The sequence below is a fragment of the Rhinoraja longicauda genome, chromosome 3 (assembly GCF_053455715.1).
Source record: "Rhinoraja longicauda isolate Sanriku21f chromosome 3, sRhiLon1.1, whole genome shotgun sequence".
NCBI lineage: Eukaryota > Metazoa > Chordata > Chondrichthyes > Rajiformes > Arhynchobatidae > Rhinoraja > Rhinoraja longicauda.
Window position 1 is genome coordinate 81,337,194 of NC_135955.1, and position 21,758 is coordinate 81,358,951.

The 21,758-nt window shown below is 36.6% G+C and overlaps 1 long non-coding RNA gene across 8 annotated transcripts in view; it reads left to right on the forward strand.

Annotated features, from left to right (window-relative positions):
• The first annotated feature begins 5,913 nt into the window (after positions 1 to 5,913).
• Positions 5,914 to 21,758, forward strand: part of LOC144592129 (uncharacterized) — a 229,114-nt gene continuing 213,269 nt past the window's right edge. Inside the window, exons 1-5 of one of the 8 annotated variants that reach the window (XR_013547087.1) lie at positions 5,914 to 6,075; positions 10,386 to 10,487; positions 15,046 to 15,092; positions 17,534 to 17,720; positions 19,697 to 19,746. This is a non-coding gene — a long non-coding RNA (uncharacterized LOC144592129). Of the gene's footprint in view, positions 6,076 to 10,385; positions 10,488 to 11,940; positions 12,463 to 12,632; positions 12,765 to 15,045; positions 15,093 to 17,032; positions 17,721 to 19,696; positions 19,747 to 21,758 lie in introns of those variants that run through there. The other 7 variants (XR_013547088.1, XR_013547090.1, XR_013547089.1 and 4 more) reach the window with 7 other exon arrangements.

A 21,758-nucleotide genomic window follows, 5' to 3' on the forward strand; every position in this document is an offset into this window, starting at 1 on the left:
GTTTGATGAACCTTTGCAGTTTTCAATATAAAGCCACTATATACTGTTTTTGAATGAAACCAAAATTGTACACAATACTGGTGTGATCTGACCAAACTCAATGTAATTCTATTAAGGTCTTTAATCTTGTACTTAAGTCATCTCACAATGAAGACCAACATGCTATTTGCTTTCCAGATTGCCTACTACACTAGCATATTAAGTTTCAAGGATTTGTATACAAGGATTCCCACAGCCCTTTGAAGAACATTTCCCATCTTCCAACATTTAAAAATACTCGGCATCCCCTGCTGAAGTGGATAACCTTGAGTATTAAATGTTAAATTCCATTCACCACATTTTGCTCACTTACTCTGCTTATCTGTATCCCCTTGAAGTCTCTTTGTACCCTTATCACCACTCAGTTCCCAATTAATTTTGTGTCCCCAGAAAACTTGGAAATGTTACAACATCCACATATAGAAACATAGAAAATAGGTGCTGGAGGAGGCCATTCGGCCCTTCGAGCCAGCACCGCCATTCATTGTGATCATGGCTGATCGTCCACAATCAATAACCCGTGCCTGCCTTCTCTAATATTCAAGAGAGACTGTGAATAGTTGGGCCCAGGCATAAATCCCTATGGTATCTCATTATGCACAGCTTGCCTACCTGAATAGGACCCATTCATTCATGTTCTTCATTTTTTAAACCTGTTCATTAACTCTCAATCCCTGATTCATTGGGCCCTATCTTTCCCTCTGTGTGAGATCCTATTGAAAACATTCTGAGAACTCAAATGCACGTGTAGTCTTTCATTGACTTTATCAGGCATACCCTAAAGAACTCCAATAGATTAAATGAAACATGAAACCATTCTGAGTCAGCTCAATCATTTTCGTACTTTCTAGATGTTTTGATATCACATCCGTCAATACAGATTCTAGCATTTTACCTGTTAACATTGTTCGGCTATTAGGTTGATAGTTCGCTGTTTTTTGTTGTTCCTCCATTCTAAAATGGGTGTAGTTAAGCAGCTTATCAACTATGATGTAACAGAAGACACCATTGACAAAAAAATGAAGACTTCAGACATGCTTTTGAATGGAAGTGGCATTGTCAGAACAGTTGTGATAAAGAAATGGGTAAGAAGTTCTTACTATTCTATTTCAAGATTTTAATGGAGTTTAATGCAGATAAGTGTGAGGTGTTGCTTTTCAGGAAGTCAAACCAGAGCATGACCTTTACAGTGAATGGTAGGGCCTCGGGGAGTGTTGTAGAGCAGAGATATCTAGGAGTACAGGTATACAGTACCCTGAAAGTAGCATCACAGATAGATAGAGTGGTAAAGAAGGGGTTTGGTACATTGGCTTTCATCCTGCTGAAGGGCATGTTTCCATGCTGTGTGACTGACTCTGTGGCTGTATGGATAAGAAAATCAGTTTGACTCCATTCAAAGAATTTTAGGGCCCTCAGTGGATGGAGATCTGAAGGCATTGGACATCCTTGGTGCAATTTAAACTAGAAAATGGAAACTGTCAAATTCAAAGAAAAGTCACAGAGAGAAGATTGGACAATGAGTGAAAAAAGATTCCAGATCAGAAGGAATGAGTTCCATGGAGCAAGAATAGGGTCAACCAAATGGACAGTCATGCACGAGAATTCTGAAGAGTTGAAGGATTCACTGGACAAAAGGCACCATGCAATGATGCTGCTCAGCCAAAATTACTTTACAGTCTGGTTACTGTTGTGATCTGGGAAATAATTAGCATTCAGCAAACTCCTAAAGAGAGCAATGTAAAAATAACAAGATGGGCATAGGTTCAAATCTCGCACAAATAATTTGAACAAAATGAATGTAGCAAATTCTGAGAGACTGCTGCATTGGTGGAGGGGTTTACCTTTCAGATAAGATATGAAACTACTCACTATTGAATGGAAAAGAATGATCTCTCATCATATTTTGGGAAAAAAGTTATCCTCCCAGCCTCCTGTCCAATATTTATGCCAACGTCAGTAAAAATCTGCCATTATGCCATTGTTGACTGCAGGAGCGTGCTGTCCCAGATTGGCTGTAATGTTTTACCATATGTCTATGACTGTATTAAAAATACACAAAGTGCTGAAGGAACTCACCGGGCCAGGCAGCATCTCTGGAGAACATGTGTGATGTGTGACTTCAGATCACCCCTACTACAATGAGTTTGAAGACGGTTCTGACCCAAAAGTTCTCCTATCCGCATCCTCCAGAGATAGTTAAACCAGCATCTGGAGTTCCTTGTGACCACATTTCAGTTAATTCATCAGTTGTAAAAGACTTTGGGATAAGCTTTCATTGTAAGTAAGTGTTAGCGACATTTATTCCCATCCCACTTTCATTCAGAACTATCTACCAGTGCCTCCTGCACTGTTATAATGAAGTACCATGCAGGTTTGAAGAACAACACCTCCTCTTCCATCTGGGAATGCATCAGCCTTCCAAACCAATTATTGAATTTTTATCTTTACCTAATTCATTGTTTCTTTCCGTCTGGATTAGATCTGGACCTCACTATCTGTCATTATTTTGGTTCAGTCTTTCGCTTTCTATTGGTGTAATCTGGCCTGCTAAGCATGTCAGCATGTCCCAGAGCCTTGCTATTGGCAATGCGCTACATAAGCAGAAAGTAAACATAATGGGCTTCAAACATTATTAGGTCTTTTGCCTATGGTCTTTGTCTTTGCCTTACAACTTATTCCCTTTGTCTATCCATCCCCACATTCTCTGCAAAAGAAAACTAACTTATTTTCTCTCTTTCCCATGTCTGACAAAGGATCTAGGACTTGAAACAATAGATGTTTCTCTTTCCACAGATGCTCTCTGATGTGTTGAGTGCATCAGCATTCCCAGCATTTGCTTTTATTTATTTTTCTTATCTTATAGGTTCTTGTTCTTTAACTTGGACCAAATCCATACTGGATTCTGGTATAGGGTTTGCAGGGAATTTATTCAGCAGGAGTGAGTTATCATTTTCTCTGCTGTCAAGAAGAAGAAAATGCCTTGGTAATTTGTACGGTTTAGACATATTTGAATTAGTTCTCATGAAGGCAGCCACACAAAATAGACTCACTGCCTGCAATGTCAAAGAAAACAAAACCACAATTTAAAGTTTTATAGTTAATCATGTAATCTCAAATTGTTATTTCCCAATATATTGAACGATAGGGCTGGTACTTAAAGCTAAATGGCTAATATCTCCTTTAAATGAATATTCAGCATGATTTTCATTATTGCTATCTGAGTTACTCTCTTAAACCGGAAGTCGTATATTGTATCATCAAGAGATCATTATTAAAATACACAGAATAGGATGAAGCTAATTTAATTGTGGGATAGAAACCCGCCAACCACATAACAAAATGTTAGGGCCTATTGATTAGAGTGATGATACTGGACTAGACATTGGACTTGACTGTCGTTAAATAGCTGCTCTGGAGTGGAAAATTAACTTCGAAAAAAGACAGTGCATTGATCCTTCCAATTTTAATTACTGTTGTTGCTGTTTTCAAGTAATTGACTTTTTAAGCTTTTTTTTGCTTTCGTCCATTCCCTTTTCTCTTTGATTTCATCTGTTTTTGATTCTCTTTCCTCTGCTTCTATGTATGATTTGACATTGAATGACGTATTCTGGCACCTGCAGATTCAAACTCTATTCCTTTCAAATACCAATTCTTCAACTTGATGAATAAAGGAGATACCCAGTTGCTCACTGCATGCACACTATTCCCAAAACTCCCAAAATGTTATCACTATATTTGACTGTACAATTTGCAAAACATTTATTTACAAATTTTCACTGAAAGAAATTCAGTCTAATATGCTTGTTTCCACATACACAGAAGGGAGCCATTGTGCAGGAAAATAGAGATATATTACATTTTAAAAGGCATAGATAGTCAGACTGCCCTATCAATGTCTCTTATAACTCTTCCCATGGTTGGAGCATCAACATCTAGAGGGCACAGCTTAAAGATGAGAGAAAGGAGTTTTGAAGGGGATGGCATGAGATGTTTTCTTTACACAGAGTGGTTGATCTTTGGAACTTACTACCAGAGGAGATGGTGGAGTTAGATATAATCACTATATTTAAGAGACATTTAAGGTCTAAATATGCAAGACATGGAAGGTTACAGAGCAAATGCAGGCAAATGGGATTGGTATAGATGAGCAAAATGGTTGGCATGGACATGGTGGACCAAAGGCTCTTTCCTGTGTTGGACAACTCTGGGGCTTGGTGATATTAGCTCAATTATTTTCACATCATCAGAAGATCAATTATTGGGTGGAATAAAACATTGGCATGAACCAGGAACATCTGAAATGCACCACCTAAATTGCTTACAGGTGAGACCTATACTCAGCAATGTGATCTGGTCAATCCTTGGATTAACATGTCCTCCTAAAACAGACACCCCCAGCGGTGTAGTTCTAAAATGGCACCACAAAAGAATTTAACCCCATATTTCTTACTCCACTTTGACCAGTGGACTCAATCTTCCAATTCCTTAACTCAAGAATGCTTTCACTTCAGTGTGACATTACTGTACCTCAAGAAGCTTCCTTCAATCTATACTAACCTAAATTCTGCCGCATTTATATCTTCTTATATTCTGTGGGGTGCTTTTTTGTTTTATTTATCCTGGTTCATTTTTTCTTTGGGTTTTGTTATTCAGGTTTTTGTTTATTTAATTTTTTGTTTGCTCCACATAGTTGCTGCTAATCACTGGAATAATGTCCAATTCTTGGAAACAGACCATGTGCATTAATGTTCATATGCCCCAAACACTTTAGTTTAGTGTATTACTGTCACGTGTACGGAGTTGCACTGAAAAGCATTTGTTTGCGTGCTAACCAGTTGCCAAGAACGTCAAGGTGTTTGAAGAAAACTTCAGGAGAGCAAATTATATAATTTAGATATTAAGGTCATGTTCAACTACAACAAACTTAATGTAAAAATGTCATACAATTCACTTACAATTTACTTGTGATTTCATTTTTCAACTTGTGCATAGCTTTTCATACTGATTTTTGATGATTTGCAATTTCCATTCCTTTATTGGTGATTGTCTTTAATAGCCGAAGATTACATAGTCGGAGTCCCATTTTGTGCCTATCTTCGGTTTAAACCAGCATCTGTAGTTCCTTCCGACACATCTTTAATAGCCCACAATCAAGGTTGTTCTACACTAATATCCTTCCGTTAACACGTACCGGGATTTCGTCATTAAGTTAGGATTTTGATGATCAATTCAGGGATATTCATGAATCATGCCAATGTTCAAAATGTTCCTTTTACTGATTTCAACTGCAATTGGAGTTGACGAGCATCTTTTTAAAAATACGACTCGATTGGCTTTTCAATTTATTTTTTATCGTATTCCCGACCTAGGTTCGTAATGCTGTGTAGGAAAGAACTGCAGAAGTTGGTTTCCACCGAAGATGGACACAAAATGCTGGAGTAACTCAGCGGGTTAGGCAGGAGTCTAAATAAGGGTCTCGACCCGAAACGTCGCCCATTCCTTCGATCCAGAGTTGCGCTGCCTGTTCCGCTGAGTTACTCCAACATTTTGTGTCTGTCGCCATAATGCTGTAGTGTTTTTTCATTATATACTCAAAGTTATTCATTAAAACAAGCGGAGAAGAAATGATAAGTTGACTTAAATAAATTCAAGTCATGTAAAATTGCTGTTGGAAATCAAATATAAGTCCTTAGTAAATTATTGTGCTTGATGTCAGTGTTCATTAGGTTAGTCTAGCTGTTGCATTAGATGCTGGATAACGTAATGGCCAAACTGCTGCCGAGTCCATTCTCCAATCTGCCGCTAGAGATCGCTGAGTAAAGAAAAGGTACTTATTACAAATCACTGCTATCTTTTCTGCCAATAGCCCACCCCTCCCCAATTAAAACTCCAGTAATTATTGTTGCATTATTCCTTTCAGCAATAACGGTTTGTAAAGATACTGAGGAATGCGTGAATTCATTCGAGTGCTGGAAGAATATATTTCACTGTGTCGAAAGGAAACTTATTTCTCCCGTTCAGACTGGAGTGGAAAAGGTAAATTGGATACTTTTGGTACAAACTTAGTTTGTTTTAACCTAGCAGCCCACCTTTTTATTTCTAGAGCGAAAATGGCAAAACTACGGAAATTAAGCACTTTCAATGTTAATGCGCTGATTGCTGTGTTTGTTCTGAGACTGTTAATGTTTTTCATGAATGTCCGACTGTGAATAATAACATGAATCCATGAGTCTCAGCAAATGTCGCCACAGCCCTGTGCATCAGTTTTACCTTTACCTTTACACCAAAATTGTAACATTTGTTCTGTGAAGTGATAATTGTCTATTCAGAGCTTTTCCCATTTATTTTTTTGTATGCTCGAAAAACCTGAATAATTTGAGGATGCATTTTTTTTAAAATTGGGTGTGTAAATGTAGATTACTTAGTTTTACATCTGTCCATCTTTTGCGATATTTTATTTTACCATAGCCGACGTGAGTTCAATAGAAACATGACGGCCTGTTTTTTTGGAATATTCCTGGTTATAATATAGAAAGGAACTGCAGGTGCTGGTATATAGCGAAGATAGACACAAAGCGTTGGAGCAACTCAATGGGTCAGGCAGCATCTTTGGAGAAAAATGACGGGTGACGTGACGGATCCGGGACTTTTCTACAGACTGAAATTACAGAAATAGCCTCAAAGAAAGTGCCTCAAATCCACCCCGAGTCATTAGAGTTAATGTGTGCCTCCGAACAGCGTGTGTACAGCTCATTTCTCGATATAAGATCACATTCTATGAATTATTATTCATTGCGTAAATCATTTCTAATACAAACCATTATATTTGAAACATTGGTATTAAATTCCAATGTATATATCACAATAGTCGCGGAAGTGGAGATTTGTCAATAATTAGCATTTAGTCGATGAATGGAACGCTTACATGCGAGCTTCCTGCTTAATTCTCACGTGATATATTTAGAATCAAAACTGCACATATTCCTCCATGCATTTTTATTTTACTTCCCGTCTTTATAGTGTGTAAAAAAATACACCGGACAATTCCTTCCATCTGCATTTTGTGATGATCGTGGTAGATAATTGTTTATCTGCAACGTATTTCCCAACATTATTCTCACAACATAATTGGCGCTGTAGTCCACATGTACGTTCCACACCTTTCTTTCTCTTTTGACATGGTCTTTAAAACAAAACTGCAGAAATCTTTAATTGTCCAGGTCCTCACTTGCAGAAACGACCTCAAAGTATCTAAGTTCCGAATGGTGTAATCTAACAACTATGTTTCTCCTGTGGCTTTTGACGATATCTTCCATTTTTTACTTCTGATTATTTAACTAACAAAATCCGTTCCAATGTTGGGTGACATAAATCCATTGTAATCCAATTGTTCATTTCCATGAATTTCATTTGTACATCACTAATGTACATGAATCCAGCGTAAGAAAAGAAAGAAACGTTCTCCCTGAGATATTATGCAACCACTGTAATCAGTCAGAACATTGTGAAAACTGTTAACTTCAGGAAATTTCGCTAGCTATGAAAATGCTACACAATGTGTCATATTTAATATTTAGAAACAGTAATGCTTCTTCAAATATTTGTTAGAAAATATCAGTGCGCGTGTGTATTTCGATAGCTCGTACGGCAGGCAGCGTGCACACCCACCATTTACTATTTCTGAAGTATGTATACTTTTGGAAGGAACTGCCCTCGTCCTCCGTGTTCATTGATTCCTGAACATACTTAATTTTCAATTCACTGTCTCACTTATTCAAGACTCCAGATAACATAAAAGTATATAAACTCAACACCTCTCGGCAAGTTATAACCTTTGAACATAGTATTTTTTTAGGATTAAAAATGCAACGACCGTGTCACATTCAATTTGCTTAATCGACAAAAATACTTTCTTTAGGGTTAATAACGCGTATCTTGTTGAATTCTCAATGTAGACCATTATTCATCTCTTTTGATGCATCTATGAATGTTGAGGGCGAGCCATACCTTGTATTTAACGTCAATTCGTGTTTCTCCAGAGAATTACCTGAAATTACATGTTTTTTACAATTTTTGAAATAACTCGCCAATGGAAAACATATTTGGTCGTGGAAAGTAAAATAACAACTGGAAAATCAAAATAGCAAGCATCTATTCAATATAATAAGCTCGCTGATAGTTGTATTAATTTGTAACTATTATTCAGTCGTGAAAAAGTTATGGTTTTAAGAAGTTCTAAATATTTTTTTTAATTCATGAATTTGAAATCTCCAGTCCCATCTTAAAACCAAAATTAGTCAATACGAATTAGCCATATCAACAAACCAGTGACGACATTGCGAATAATGCAACTTGCATCTTAAAAGATGGCTGCTTTTGAAAATAAGCCTTCGGAATTGGTACCTTGTCGCAATTGCGAAAATAATCAGAATACCGCATCAATTCAACACGAGCATTTCAAAATTCAAGAATATCGTGAAAGATTTCACTATAAACATAATCAACACAACTGCATTATCAGAATTTTTTTTGGCGGGGGGGGGGAGGGAATAAATAAATAATCCCCCGCCCTGTCCAATTATTTCAAAACTAATCAATAGTTAAAGGCAAAGTGTAAGCACGTTTAACTTTTGATTTTCCATTAAACTGGAGAAATTGGGGTCAATCAAAACATGTATTTTACTAATCTAAATATGCCTTGTTACCCCACTTTAGAAATGTGCTCGCTTATTTGAACTTGAAAACCTTGACAATTATCAATAATGGGCAGTAAATAAACTTTCAACGACGAACTAAAACTTCAATAACGAGTTCTAACAAGTTGGAATAAAACGGTAAAATAGAACTTATTTTTCTTATTTTACTTTCTACAACCGAGCAAGTTTATACGTTTTGAATATCCTTGATAAACAAAGCACTAAATCATTCAAAAGTGTACGTTTTACACAATTCCTAAGTGTGACATTGTTGACGTATTCAGCAATCGGGGTTTATACGGTTAAAGATAGAAGCAAAGTTATTTTGATTTCCCTGTGAATTATAAAGTTTTCTATGTATAATTTGTGATCAAACAGATGTAAGATTGGAAGCCCATACTAATTCCTCTTTCGGCACATTCCTTGTCGCAATGTTTCCAAATCAATATATTACATCAATAAGGTTATGATTTCAACAGAAATTATGTATCCTTATAGGAATAATAAACATAACATTTTCTTCGAAATAAGTTAAGCCATGTGCTGCAAGAGTACAGTAACAATGGGTGGGGCCATGTATATGTGGCGGGGGGGAGGGGATGAAATTTGTAAAATATTTAAAGATTATATTGCTTGCCATGTCTCTTGACCTTCGTGTCATTTCTATTAATATAAATCGCGCATTTTTTACGAGGACTCGAAATACCGAAAACCAATCAATTTGATAAGTTTATTTTAACAAGGGTCCCTTGGACCGATAAATTGTCGCAACGTGTTTGTTATCGGCCAAAATCGTGATGCGATCAAACAATAAAGTGATTCATTTGAAAGCTGCGGAGTAATTAACCTAAAGCATACACATGCAAGTCTGGGGCACGAGACTTGACCTTCAAGGACAGACTGATTTCAAACTCACCGTCGTGTATTGATTTAAAGCACACGTGGAATTTTACACGTTTCATCCCGGGAGGCACCTGAACTACGAGTGCAGGTCTTATCGAAAGCAATGTAGTTCGTTTTAGGTGACCTGACGTATGAACCGGGTTTCAAAACACTTAGTTTTCAATGCGTGTGTTCTAATGTTTAACATGAAAATCATTCGGGGGGACGATGCATTCATTTATAGCTATCAAATGTTTGCCTGAATTCGCGGTGAAGCTCTGCAACACACCTTGTTTGTAGTTTCTTACAACTTCACTTTTGCGTCGCTGTTTGATACTTCATCGACAGCAAACATTTAAAATAGTACAAATGCCCAGAGTCTCCAAACCTTTGACCATTAAATTTATATTTTCACGTGTGGTACAGCACAAATAACACAGGTCTGTGACATCTATATTAAGAGAGGCTTTCAATGGAGAGGGGATGTGGGAAGATGGGTGGGGTGGTTGAATCTGTTGCAAGGTCCCACTATTAAGGAGCAAAGCAAATTGTGCCCAAAAATTCCATTAGTTTTACCGCCGTTTAGATCATCCGCATCACTACAATGTCTTAATGGGGAAGGGAGGATTTCAAACAGTCTTTTGTATTTGGGACCCTTTGGTCAACTTTCAGATCCGCACCGAATAACCAAAAGTGGCCAACGTCATGTAATTGTCGGTGAACGTCTCTTTTGGCTAACGTTCAAAATATTTGTCGTTGACTCTGAAGATCGCGGATATATGGTCCCAGACAGGGTACCAGGCAGAATTTCAGACACTTCCAGTGTTCTAAGACTGAGGGTAAAGCCCAGGGGCCGCTTTGTATTGAACAGTAAGTAAACGAGCTACGAGCTCGACGTTTTTTTCCCTCCAATCCAACATGAATATTTACTATGGAGTAACACCGGCGAAATGATTAAATCATTACTGTATATCGTCCGAACTACTGATTTGTAAAGCTTGACGTTGCATTTTGGTTTTTTCCACATAAAACAATGTAGACATATCTAGTAAATGCAGCATAATCCCCTATCGATATTTAAGAGTTTGTATAAGAAAAAAACATCCAAAATATGTAAGTTAAACCCAAATCTGAGATGTCACTGACAGTAACTCCAAGTGTTTCAAATGGATAACTATCAACATTATACATGTTCATCATTTTAAGGGTTGATGGCGTGTTTTGCATTCATATGCGTGTGACTTCCGATTGCATTTTTTTGTTAAATCGAGTGTACTCCAAATAGAAATTGAGATGTTCCATGCTAACTGAAAGAATTGGAACTTTGGTTTGCCAACTAAAACTGAAAATAAGTGTAAATTTTATTTATCTTGGGGCATTTTCGAGGTAGTAACTTTTCAAGCTGCAGTGGTTAGTCTTAAATTGCTTGCAATGTTGACTTGGTTTTACATAGTGATTAAAATATATTTATTGTGAAATATTTTAAAACATTATTGAAGTAAAACGTACCCATAGATTAAGCTTCTGGTATATATTATATTAGGTCGATCTTTAATTAGTTTACCCCAAATGCACAATATTTTGATAAAGTTAAGAACTATCCAATGAACTGCTCTTTATGATGTTTAATTTATTTGTTGAGAATATTTTAAAGGCTGTACATATGTAACATGAAGATGATAGATGGTAGAAGGAGTTGAACTTATTCTTTCAACTTGACGGAACCGATTTCCTTCTTTGTGGACATTTTGACAACTCGTATTTTCTTCGTTTCATTATTTAATACGTTTCTGCCTAAATGTGCAGTTTTCAAAATGAGTTTACAATAGAAAAATCATTGGTAGCTTAGTAAATTGTTTATTATTTTATACATGATGCTTATATAGTTTAAATACAGATATCGTATTTAATGCAATACACATGCATAAGTCGTGTCTAATGTCTGAAATATTAATGTGTTACGGCGCCGTGCATCTAAATTCGGTCATTTGGATTACGTTTTTGGATACATTTTGTTTCCAATCACAATCTATGAAAGTTGCGTTGGAATGGAGATATTATAGATTTCTATCTTATAATGAAAATAAGTCTCCTGTCTATTTTATGTTGACCAATAAGTGGCTCGGTGAATATTTGCTGCAGTTTAATGAGTCATGTATTTCTGAGTCCTTCCCTTAATGCCTGGTAATAACTCATTGCCTAGTAGTAACCCCATCACCCCTACACAAACGCATGGAAGTACAGGCAAACGGAAGTAAAATGTTGACATTGTTTTATAAATTAACGGTTAATAAAATGAGATTCCGAACGATGATCTAGAATAAATTATGAAACATATCTAAAGCAGAACAAAACAGGAATTGTATTGTAGTAACTACGTCGGCAAAATACTAATGTGGTTTTCTTTTGTGTATCATATTTTCCTGAATCCAACCACTCACTTTATCCACATTTTAAATTGATAATATTGACACTATATTGACTCGGTCCGAATATTTAAATGCCGAATGTAATTTTTTTAAGAAGTTATCAAGCGGCAATGTTGATAAGCATTGATTATGTTAGAAATGAATTTAACTACGGTTTACCACACTGAAGTAAACATTAGTCTGCTATCAAAGGGAAGCAGTGAGAGTTGTTGGTTGTTCGTAATTGTTTGTATTTATGTTTGCACTCTCCTATGTTTTTGAAAATTGTTTGCAAAACATCTTTGTGCTGCAACTGGCTTGTTGAGTGGAAGATTAAAAACCAGTTGACCGTTGCAAAACTAGAATGCAAGTGCTGCCAGAAGATGTCGCCCTTCGTCTACTTGCGATGTCCATTCACTTCTACAAATCATATCAAGGTGATACCAGTGTTTCATGTTTCTAGGCAAGGTTTTTTTCTGGTTACTTACTCACTTAAGTAAGGTCCCACTGCAATACTTACTCTTTTACCGATCACGAATATATTTTTTTTAAAACGTCCGCCATGTTTATCCCAATGCAACTTACAGGAAACACCTTAATATTTGCTGGAGGAACTCAGCAGATCAGGCAGCATCTGTGGAACGTCCCAACCCGAAACATCATCCTCCACAGATGCCGCCTGACCCAGTGAGTTCCTCCAGCATTTTGTTTCTTGCTCAAGAGTCCAGCATTTGCAGATGTATGTGCCACTTTAAATGTTTGTTTATGTGCACGTTTGTATGTACATATGTGTACACAATCATTTTTACACCATTCCATCTATATTTTTTTCGATGTTACTTCGGATGGACAATTATACTTTTTTGTGTGTGAGATTCAGCAATAATGATTAATAATCTATAGTTAGCTACTTATAAAATGGAATGCATAAATATTATTGGCTCTGTTGTAGCGTTGTTATCGTTATCGTTACATATCCAAAATAGAAGCGATTGGAGCATGTTTAGAGAATTTCAATTTCCTTTTCAGTCTATTTTTGGTTTATTAAATTCATTACATTGAGTAACGGCGGAAACAAAATAAAGAAAAACGTCAATGTCACTATCTGAAAATATATATATATTTCATTTTTGGTCTATTGCAATGCCGTCGTTTAGGTTCTCCTTGTACTACCAATTCTATAACCGGGTTAAACTTGTAACATTTTAGGAGTGAAACCCGAATAACACATATGCATGAACTATTGCATCTTGAACGTATTTATTGTCACCTATCAGCTATGTACCCTGGTATTAAAGAACACTAATGTTGCCTAAGTACAGCGCGTTTATTTTTTAGAAAGAAGCCGAATATTAGACAGTGTTTAAAAAAATGCCGATAATACCACACATCACAAACGCTGTTTAAGACACTTTTAATTGTTAAAAATGAAACTGAACGGAATACTTACATAATAGCATGAGTTTATTTTTTAGTACATAATAGTTATCGATACAACACTGCATTCATTTATTAAATAGTAAGATGTATTGAATCAGATTTAACTATAAATTGTATTCTACTATGGCAGCCGTTAACTAAAACGGTGCCAATTTACATTACTGTCACCTCCAACTTAACCTACTAAACTGGTTTCTAATAGTTTCTAATATTGTACTAATGCCATTCTGTACACTCAAAATAATGGTGTCGCCAACTCAGCGACTGTGCAATGAACTAATGGCCAATACGACTGTAAGTACGAAAAGCAGTAAAAACTAAATCTAAACTGAACTGAGTTCAAGTCATATAAAGTATGTGCAATTTGTCTACGGTGCGGACCAATCAGAATGTCCATTGATAACATTGCTACGCTTCGAATTTGTCTTAAATCGGCGTTAGAATGAAACTTGATATTTCGGTGCCTTAAAATAGCGGCATAAAATTCACTGTGTGTACCTATTGGTACAGAAAATAAATTCTGGTCTTTTTCAGAGGAGTTAACAAATCCTAAATAAATAACTAGTTGTACTGTAGGTGATCTGAGCGAAAGTGAGTTACGTTCGGTACAAAGAATTCAAATTGGAACTCATTTCGTCAACTTCTTGTATCTCCCGAATAGATACACCAAGCGTTGAGCAAATTATAATCATTTCATAATGGCATATAATTTTACTATTTACCCAACTGATATATATTACTACATCTAAGCTATTACTACTACATACTACATCTAAAACAAAACAAACTACTTTTGCCAGTGTTCAAACTTCTGTGCGCCAAATTATACATTGCTTGAAATTCATAGGCGAGGGATTATATATAGTTAACCACAACAAGAGAGTTTGAAATCAGGTGCTAAATATAAGAATGTGTATAAATGCATCCAAAACAATGCAAAATATACTAACTACTGAACTAGAATGAAATATTAATACATGAAGACATTTACTCTTTGAATATATCCAATGCGAGATATATAGGACTAAGTTTCATAATGTTTCTCTGTTATAATATAATATATCCCGCAAGGCATGCATATGATCAGCGCAATTTTATTTCATCGCGTCACCGCCAAATATTCCACCAACGGATCGTCAAAATAACATTAAAAAATACATCAAACAAATACTCAGGCAAACTCTACCATGCAATAGAAACGATGCAACGGTACTCATTAAGACAGAACTGGGTACTTATTAAATCGGTTGAATACATTTTAGTTACAAATATACTAAAATTTATTTTGCGTACTCGATTTTTTTGTGGTGTATGCGAGGAATCAAAAATAGCTTCAGACAGTAAGGTCATGAATGTAAGAAACACTGCAACTATTTCCCAGTACCGGTGCTACACGATCACGGTGATTCTGCTAATGCAAAGTTTAAAATCGCATACTGTAATGTGATATTAAAAATATAAAATCGACATATCTGATTAATATAGCACTAGCAGTATGAAATCTGTTTCGTCTATTTGTATTTACTCAAATGAATTTAACTATCGTCACAGATAGTGCTAATAAACTTCTATTTGAATAGGGCGCTGAATAAACAGGAATTATGCGGCAGCTTCTGTAGATATATTGGTGAGTAATGAGTTAATATTTACGAAGCACAATTGCAACGTCGTATATATTGTGTTATTTTGCAAAAATAAGGATCGCTAATATATATATATCTTGTACGAAGAAATGCTACTTAATTAAATGTGCAACTACAAATATTACAATTCAAAATAGCAAATCTTAACCTATGTCATCTTTGTCTAACCAGAAGGGTAAACTAGTCGGGCATATTGTTGGTTATAAGATGAATCTCATTGAATATTCAAGACGCTATTAGTATTTTAAGTATTTAAATACATGGAAATTTGCGCGAACTGGAGAGAAAATATCTCTGGCAGATCCAAAGAATGCCAATTGCAATCGTGACCATTGAAATCAAGGAAGAGTTCTTTGAAGTGTGTAAAACCAAAGATTGTGATTTTACTAAATCTAGATTATTTTTTTGTTTTATTACAAATGTTTAGCTGAAAGACTTACTTCTCTTAATGTAAAGGTATCAGTAATCTTATACGAAAATATACACTAATACACATGAAAAGCTCTGAATGCAATGTTAAAATCATACATATTCATACAGGATTCCAACGCGTAATTATAATATAACGCCATGGCAAAAAAATCTACAAAAGTAGTTTTTATATATACATTTGTGTAGGTTTAGGTTTTAAAAAGGGAACAATGATACATTGGAGTGTTTATGCAGAAACAAACGGTTTCGATCTATAGCTTCAGTAAGAGAAAAAGGTGAACAAACACTTACAGAGATATACATATTAAAAATAACGCACACGTTACAGCCAACAGCAGAGGCGATGGCGCATCATCGGCGTTATTACGCATGGATATTTCTCCAGTGTCCTTATTTATATGAAAAAAATCCCGCACGCTCTATTTTCGCAGTCTTCTTATTGGAAAGCACACAAAAAAAAAATAAAGACTAAAACATAAATTAGGAACCCGCATGCAATTCAGTGGCTGTCAAACAATAAGCTGACGATTTGCATATTTTTTCTTGTTGCTAATAATTTAATTTTAAATGTTAGCATACGTGCACTTAACGTGACGTAAGCAAACGTGACCTCGCCGATACACTGAGCGCGCATTGAGAAAAAAAATCCAGATGCCTGGAAAATCCTTCAGTGAAACGTCTCCAAGTTATTTCCTTGGCTTCGGTCCCTTTCTGTATGCATTATCTATAACTGGGAGGGGGAAAATGCTGAAGAAAATGCCAGTCTCTTTTTCTTTAGGGCAAAATGTCCGCTTGGCGAAGGCGGAGAGGGAGAACATGTTTCCCACCCCAGGAAAAAAAAAAGCAAAGTCAAAACACACGAACGAATGGCTGGAGGTGGCGGGAAAATCTGGGCTGCCTCTTGTTTGCCGTTTCTGGATGGCGAGGCAACAACGGCAGAGCAACGTTTCCAGGCTGGGAATCTTGCTTCTATTTCTTTTCACTCTGCATTTGATGTGTTTCCTCGAGGAGGAGGAGGAGGAGGAGGAGGAGGAGGCAGGGGGAAAAAAGAGAAATAAAAGAAAAGTATCAAGTCAAGAGTTTGCAAGGGGAAAAAAAATGTTTATATTGCTTTTTTTAAAAATTATTTGGTTCGATATTTTTTTTCCCCGACCGGTCACGAGGAGAAAAGAGAGTCGGGGTGGGAGAGATTCGGAGCAGCCAACTGTAAATAAAAGAAATAAACAAACATAAAGATCCATCAACAACTACCACAAAAAAAAGCTAACAAAGCGTTTGAAGAGCGCCAAGTGCGAACTCGGAGCTTCTGGGCTCGTCACAACATTCGATGGACAACGGTCAATGTCTGGAGCAATGTGTGTGTGGAGAGAGAGAGAGAGAGAGAGAGAGAGAGAGAGAAGGCGCTCTTTGAAAGAGGGGGAGAAAAAGTTCAGCAATTAAAAGCCTAATAATGGAGCGTTAACACGTGAACTCCCCCCCCCCCTCAGCCTCCCCCCCCCCCCCCCTACGGGCCTGTTAACTCCCACATACTAGCACATGCACGCACGAAAATATGTTTTCTGAAGAAAAAAAAAGGGACTTTCTTGTCAGTTCTATTCAAATGTTTTATTTGTTGTGTCTGTCAGACGGTGTGTGAGTGCTGAAGGGTTGGGGGTTGTTGGTGGTGGCGAAATCCATTATTCTGCCAAATGAGAAGAGAAGGCACTGCCTATTCTGGGAATGGCCCTTCTACACATACAAAAAAAAATCAGATCATGCAAGGAATGAACAATAGGGCTTCAGTTCATCAGCAACAAAAGAAAAGGGGAAGTTATTTGATTTTCAGGCCACGTACCCGCCGGAGGGGCTGGACAATCCTTACCCTGGCCCCCCAAAAAAACTTGCAGACAGTGCCGTCACTTTTTTTTTACTTCTTGGGTTTGGGTGAGGAGAATGTTACGGGGAAAAAAGTTATTTTTTTCCTTAAAGGGTGGAAGTTGTCTCTCTATTTCAGTGCCCTTTCAATCAGAATAATGTGGAAGTAAGCACCTACTTTGAATGAAATTGATGAGGAATGGCATTGGTTGCTTCTGGACCCACGAAGAAGTCAAAACTTGCCAAGAGGAGATTTCAGCGGCGGGGCTTTTGTGCACCAAGATTTCAGAAATGAACCTACCTTGAAGTTTACCTTCTAGCAGCCTGTAAGTACACACATCTCTTTACATCTGATTGCACAGTTTGACATTTCGAGCCATTGTCAATTCTGGTGTTAAGTTAAACTATTATCTTTAAAACGTAAATCAATGGCTTTATCATTTTAAATGATTCGGCCAATTACATATTAATTACTTTGTATAATAAGTCGTCAATGTGGTGTAATAACGTTAGCGTCTGTTTTTGTCGGTTGGAAGTAAAAGGTGAGTTTCGCCTGCCAATTAGAAAATTCCCAATGGTAATGTAAAATGGTTGTACTTTCCTCGTAACATTTGGAATAATTAAATATATAAATGGAAAATATTTAATGTTCATCGCTGAGAACTGATGTGCAGGCTAGAAATGAAAGGATGCACTTTGAAATGGTTATGGTAATTATTTGTATGGTGTTGAACTTGATGTTGACTGTTTACATTGCTCGACCGCAAGAGAAAATACAGGCTGCAATTTAATCATTTAGAAATCCTTCTCAGATTAAAAAATCGTCATTGAATTTTGCACATGTACATAATTCTAATATTTGGCCGTACATAACTTCATCAGATATGCACTTTGGTCAGATATGTGCCCTTTATTCACTAGGCTTCACAATCTTGTTCTATATCTATGTTTCCATCTCGATCTATTATGTCTCACGCTATTTTATCTACGAATCTGGCTCCAATTTATTAGGTTGGATAAGGCCACAGTAGTTGGCCGATGGCGCGGGTGTTTTAATTATGACTTCAAAATATTTCATACTAATCTGTTTCTGGGACTCCGGTAATTTATGAAGTCGCCGGAGTTGTTACGAGTCAAGATTACTGATAGGCGAGCACTGAGATATGGCTCAGCTTGCAGTTTTCCGTTACTATGCAGCATGGCATTTTTTATTGGTATATTTACACAAACCAGAATAGCTTGCCCTGTGTGGTTCGCAGAATGGTATCCCAACATATTTGTGCAAGGAATGGTTTTCGAGGCCAGTGATTCCAGATACTATTCGATATTAATCTAATGTTGCTATCATTAGCTTGTTTACGTTATTGCCATTGTTGTTGAGATGTTTATTTATTATTAGATTTGCCACGCTCTGTTCCAGAGAGAGGGAGATACGCAATCTACGTTGGCTGTGTTGGTTTGAATCTCATGGCCACGGTCAGTGGCACTCATAGAGGCTTCAGAGCTCGACAACCGAGGCAGAAATGAGGGAACGTTTTGTAGCAACCAGCCTTTTACTGGAAACCCCAGAACTAGGGCACGAATGCATGTTTTTAAAATTGTAGTGATCTGAGCCAGCATTCTGTGGCTTGGCAGCAAATATTTATGCTGATGCTTGTCATCACTTACACTGTATCTTAAGTATGTCTCCACCACGATGAAAACAAAACCATAATGCAAATAATTGAATAATATTTACATGCAGGAGCTGACGTGGAATTCTGATACTATTTGATGTGTTCACTTTCACAACCGGGAAAGGTGCAAGGCTTGTCGCGAATACACCTCATAAAAATAAAAATTAGTTTTTTATTCATATTGTTCTGGAGTTGAGTTCTCTTCAGCCCAAGCGATCTGCTTTAATATTGCTTGAATGCAGATGCTGCATCCAGCAGTAAGTGCGACCAATTTAGTTTTCAACCCATTTCATAAGTGGTTGTTGCAAGCCATGATAGATCTTCGCTATTTTGAAAATGGTGCTCAGCAATAACATTTTAAAACCGACTGCTGATTGCCAATTCGCGTCGTAATATACAAATGAATATTCATGATTTTATTCAACATCAGTGTTAAGTAGTCAAGGACGGATTAAGTATGGTGGAGCTATTTTTTTCTCAAACATCTCCCATGTCACAAATATATTATCAAAAGACTAGACATCAATCTAATGTAATGTGTATTGCGGTTTTAAGGACATGTCAAAAATATTGACGTTTTAATTGGGGAGCATCAACTAATCTCTTTAATTCGTGATATTTTGCAGGTAAAGAGTTAACCGGATGCATGTTCTGAAACATAATACAGAGGAAAACGGTAAAACGCACATTCTGTATTTACTGTATACCAATGAATGTCATTTGTGAATCTTGTTAGCCAGAAAAATATAGTTAATGGTGCAGTATTCTGTTATTGTGTCATGTAGGGTACCACTGATAAATTTGGCCATACAAAACCATCCCTTTCAAATTGCAGATGCAGTTATGGTAAAGGGGAGGGCGTTCCAATATCAAATTGGATGATACCACTGATAATTTACAATAAATGAAGATTGAAAAACAAAGTTAAATGTAATATATAGATCAACAAATAATGTACGTCAAGAAGTTGGCAAACGTGCCTAAAGATTCTCCAAATGAACTGGTCTTTACCACACAAAAAATGCCTGTTTTTATGAACAAGATCTCGATTTTGTGGTCTGTGGTTTACTCGTGAGTTTACCACCCAGCACCAAAGAAATAGGTGATTCCTCGGATGACTCAGTACTCTTTGCTTTAATTAACATCCATTTATCTAAAGCAAAATTAGGGCGGCAGGGTGTCGAATGTAGGTCCATGTATTTACAGCAATGCATCATATAAATCTCACGTGCACGCGTAATATTCACAGGCAATTATGAAATCCGAATATTAGCGTGCAGGCGTTGCAATATTTTTAGATCACGAGGGTACTTTAGATCCATGCCGTACAATGTCGACAGATCTATCCAGAGACATAGAGAAAGATTTCACGGTGATATGACAATCACCTCCCAATCTGCACACTAGTGTTGACATTTTGTAATGTAAAACTTGTGTGTGATATAGATACACATTTAAAATGGGTTTTTATGTGCCTATTGTACAAATATAGATAAATCATGTTTTAGGCAATCGATATCCATATTCTATATTCAATTGTGATTTATTCACTTTAGAATACCTGCACCTGTTTGATCGTATAAGATATTATGGCAGAATATGTATTCTCACTTTTGGAGTTAAATAGTCGATGTTCTGGTTTAGAAACCGAATTGCATGGAGGGAACTGTGAGCTTTGCCTTAATAGGAGAGCAGTTGCCAACCTTAATAAGGTAAAACTAACCAATATTTCGATGTTTACAGACTGTTCCATGCACTTAGATCCTTAATTCAATTATAAAAGCAATATGAAAACTGGCGAAAGTAAGCATTTAATAAAGTGGTCTGAACCCTTCTTTATTTTGCCAAATGCGTATATTGAGTGATATGACTGGTAAGATTGGCAGTTTCGAAATTGGTAACTTCACTAATGAAACACGAGTGTATAATCGTCACGTTGTCTATTGCCTCTTGCGTTGCCTTTAATTATTATTCCTATTAAAGCACACCTCTGCGTGTGAAAGGCAACCTATGTGACAGGTGGTCATTATTTCTGCAATCATTTTTGGCAGCTAGTATATTTTAGTGACGTCGGCTCCAAAGGACTTTCCCTTGAAAATGGCACAGTTAACCGGTTACGTATACATCTTGGAAAATTACTATTTCGTGTACATATAATGTGAATAGCACATAACTATCCGGAACAAGCTCGGGGGATTAAACAGCCTAGTCTAGTTGCCATGCTCGTATGCTAACTGGTTTATTTAAGGACTGAGAGGATTCATGTTAAATTGGCCGTTGTTATTCATTCAAACTAAATCATTAGACAGATTACACATTGTAATACACACTTTGGTGCAGACTTTGGTGCACAAAGGATAATATTTTCACAGAATGCAGTGTATAGATCACCCTTGTTGATCGTAACGTCCAGATATCTTATTATAGTCATGTTTACACAGTACTAGAATCTTTCTGTAGTACCTATTATTTGAACAGAAATGTACTTATTTACGTTTTATTCCATATTACTCGTGTTCATCCTTTTTTTTGTGGAATGCGTATTGATAAATGTCATTACTGTCAACAATGTATAGCACTGTCTTCTGTTGTGGACTTTGCATTTTTAAATAGTATATTTACCTTCCCGAGCAGTGAAGCCACCGCAAATCGTGGCTGGTATATTTCCATTATGTAACAGGCCTTCTG